Source organism: Tachyglossus aculeatus, chromosome X4 (genome assembly GCF_015852505.1).
Source record: "Tachyglossus aculeatus isolate mTacAcu1 chromosome X4, mTacAcu1.pri, whole genome shotgun sequence".
NCBI classification, from domain to species: domain Eukaryota; kingdom Metazoa; phylum Chordata; class Mammalia; order Monotremata; family Tachyglossidae; genus Tachyglossus; species Tachyglossus aculeatus.
Window position 1 is genome coordinate 10,777,534 of NC_052098.1, and position 3,985 is coordinate 10,781,518.

At 41.9% G+C, this 3,985-nt stretch overlaps 1 non-coding gene across 1 annotated transcript; it reads right to left on the reverse strand.

Annotated features, from left to right (window-relative positions):
- Positions 1-534: 534 nt before the first annotated feature.
- On the reverse strand, positions 535-672 carry LOC119948559. Its single transcript, XR_005456948.1, has one exon. It is a non-coding gene; the product is annotated as a small nucleolar RNA SNORA7 (small nucleolar RNA).
- Positions 673-3,985: the final 3,313 nt, after the last annotated feature.

The window sequence follows — 3,985 nt, forward strand, 5'->3', positions numbered from 1 at the left end:
GAGAGAGGATTGATATCTAAAGAACCTTAACCTATGGAGGAGAATAACTCTATGAAATCCAAGTAGTGCTTTCCTTTTTGATATTCCATTTTCTCATTTCCCCCATATTTTAAGAGAGGAGAGAAGAAACAAAAGAAAAGGAAAGATGTCTTTAGCTGAAGGAGTAAGCTAAAATGCTTTGATATCTTCCTTAGTGGGAGAAGGGGAAATGCCAAAATGTAGAATATAAAAATGCTTCCTTAGTGAAGAATATAACGCTACCCATTTTAAAATTACTTACTCTATTCAGTCAGCTATGAGAACTTGTATTGTCTTATGCTGTCAAGTCCACTCCAACCCATATAGCGACTCCATGGATACATCTCTCCCAGAACACTCCACTCTCCATCTGCAGTCATTCTAGTAGTGTATTCATAGGATTTTCTTGGTAAAAATACAGAAATCATTTACCATTGCCTTCTTCCACACAGTAAGCTTAAGTCTTCACCCTCGACTCTCTCCCATGCCACTGCTGCCCAGCACAGGTGAGTTTTGACTTGAAGCAGATTGCCTTCCACTCATTAGCCACTGCCCAAGTTAGGAATGGAATGGGTATGCCTCTGCTTGACTCTCCCTCCCATCACCAAGACTGGTAGAGTACTGGAAACTCTCCACATGCAATGCTGAGAGGGGGCTATGAGAATTAAGAAAATAGATATAGCCCTTGTGAGGTTGCTTTTCTTTGTATTGATGTCATGTTTTTACCTACTTGATTCTCAAATGGTTGAAGTGATTTAGCTAAATCTGCAGTTGCATCTTTTCTCTCCATTCATCAATCTGCCACCACTCCAGCCCCAACACCCCCAAGGCAGGAAAAAATGGAAATTCCTTCCTCATTAGATGATATTATTTATTATTTGATCATTTTTTAATGACTGAAAAATGATTATTGGAATGAAAGCCATTATTTTTTAGCAGATCATGCCAGAGTATGTAAAACAGGAAGATGTCCAGGAGTCATGCTTTAAAGATCAGCCCATTGATGCTGTCCCTTTAGAGTGATGATCATATTGAAAATTCAAGCATGCTGAAAATACAAGGACAGATCGGGTTACAGGCTGATCTTGTGGGTCTTACCGACTGTTCAGAGAAATGTAGATAACCCTCGTCAGATCTCCAATAGCAAAAAAAAGGATTAAAAAAGTTACCCAGGTGTCTGCCCCCTGACAAAACCCCATACAAATAATGGTGCCAAAAGTGACATTAAGAAAATTGCTATTTTATTTGACTAGGGTAGACGTGTCAGGAAAACATGTTGCCAATTGCATGTGGATGTGTCTGAAGAAACATAGAAAAGCAAACCAAAAAAACCCCTCTCTTTTAACCAAGTCACTGGAGATCAGGCAGCAAAGCACTCAGCAAATACACAACTTTTCAGAGGCCTAAAGCTCAGGGGCTTTATTTGCTGTAGTGCTTTTAGTTTGCTTTGAATAAGATCTGAGAACCAGATGATCTGTAATCTCCCTTGCCCTTTCTCCAGCTCTCTTGGGCTTTCTGTCTGCCCCCTCCCCTAGACCAGCTCCACTTGCTCTTCTGAAGATGTCTGGAATGGTTAGGATTCATCAGGTCACACCTCGGCCTGTTCGGACCCGGCGCCTCCTTTCCCCTGCATCAACCCAACGCTTCATTTCATCTCCAAACGGGCTGGCGACGGGTTGGCTTCGTTAGGCACAAAGAGTTTCAGCCAACTAAAGGCGGGCAGCAATTTCCTTCTTGGTTACCTGTCACATTCCCTTGCACTTGGCATAACGAGGCAGGCCTTTATTAACTCCTTTCAGGCCCATGAACAGAAGGGGAGAGGCACAGATGGAGATGATAGTAACTTGGTCTCTGTGAGGCCAACATTTTCATACTGAACTTGGTTGTTTGGCCCAATAGAGATCACCTATACAGAACCACGAGAGGGTGTTCGCCTGACAGGTTAGGGATCTTGGTCTGTGAATTTAATCAGGGGTAGCTCAAGACCAATCACGAGATGCTGGCCAATTACATGATGATGGTCAATAACAAGATTCACTGTTTGTTAATCCTCCCTCTAGATCAATGTTTTAGAACATTAGAATGGAACCAGTTCCCAAGTTAAAAAAAAATCTCCCACACACATATGGACAGCTTAATTTTTTTCTCAAAGTGTTCATTGCTGTCATGTACAAATAATCTTAGCCTCTCACTGAATTTGATTTAGAATAGGGGGAAACCCCAAAGCCAGTCTTCTTTCCTAAATATGTGTTCTCCTGGGCATAAAAAGAGAAAAAAACATTTTTACCCTCTTCTCCAAATCTCCAATTCAATTAACTTTAAACTTGGACTGACCCTGAAATAATAATGATGGTATTTGTTAAGCGCTTACTATGTGCAAAGCACTGTTCTAAGCACTGAAATGACACTCTCTGCTGGTTGTAGCCATACCCTCTACTATATGTGGGCTGAAAGAGAGGGGTGCACCCTTCACCCATTGTTTCTTGTTGTGGGTAGCAATTGCTTCCCAGCTCTCTCCTGCCTCTCCCTTGTACTTCTCTGCAATTCACTTGAACACTCTTTATCTGTTTTACAAACAGTAAAAGGGAAATAATAATTCCTCCCAAGAATAATGCAGTTGCAGATATCCATTACATTACCATTATAGTAAAGCCCCATTTGATAATCTTTTTTGATCATGAATGCCACCATATGACAAAGCTTTCTGCGGATCCCAGAAATGCACTGTCAATCAGTCAATCGGTCAGATTTATTGAGCACTTACTGTGTGCAGAGCACTGTACTAAGATTTTGGGAAAGTACAATATAGTGGAGTCAGTAGACCTGTTTCCTGCCCACAAGGGGTTTACAATCTAGTGGGGGAGAAAAATATTAAAATAAATTATGGACATGTATTTAAGTGCTGTGGGGCTGAGAATGGGGTGAATCAAGTATACAAATCCAAGTGCAAGGGCAACGCAGAAGGGAGAAGGAATAGGGGAAATGATGATGATGATGATGGTATTTGTTAAGTGCTTACTATGTGCCAAGCACTGTTCTAAGCTCTGGGGTAGATACAAGGTAATTAGGTTGTCCCACATGGGGCTCACAGTCTTAATCCCCATTTTAGAGATGAGGTAACTGAGGCACAGAGAAGTTAAGTAACTTAACTCACCCAAACTCACACAGCTGATAAATGGCAGAGTCGGGATTAGAACCCATGACCTCTGACTTCCAAGCCCGGGCTCTTTCCACTAAGCCACGCTGAAATGATGGCTTAGTCAGGGAAGGCCTCTTGGAGTTGTGATTTTAATAGAGCTTTGAAAGTGGGAAGAATGATCGTTTGATGGATATGAAGGGGAAGGGAAAATTGAATATGCTTTTAAAATACTTTTGTATAAAGCAGTTCCATATAACAATGCCCCCTTAAATAGCTACCTGTGTTTATACTAAAAAGGATCCTCTTTTTCCCTAACCTCTTACCTCATCCTGTTTTTCTTTCCTGATCTTTAACTGTTTTTATTTGCTTTTCTCCATCTTTCTTCCCAAGTATTGTCCTGCCTTATTCTTACCTAATCCTGTCTAAAAATAGTGCCAGCACTGCTAATCTCCTATGAGTCACTTGGTATGCAAGAGTAATGCACATGCCCCTTCATACCCCCTCCCCCCCAAATCCCCCCAGCCTTCCCTCTCTGATCCTCCTCAACACACAGAAATGCACACATATGCACAGAACTGGAAGGGAAATTAATTAATTTTCTTATAAAGGGGGAGTTTCCTCTAATGACACTGCAATGTATAGTTTCCTTATTCATGTATAGATGATGTTCTCTGTGTTCATGTGGCATGTGTCCAGTGGCTACCAATCAACCTTCGCATCAGGCAGAATCTCCTCACCCTCGGCTTCAAGGCTCTCCATCACCTCGCCCCCTCCTACCTCACCTCCATTCTCTCCTTCTGCAGCCCAGCCCACACCCTCTGCTCCTCT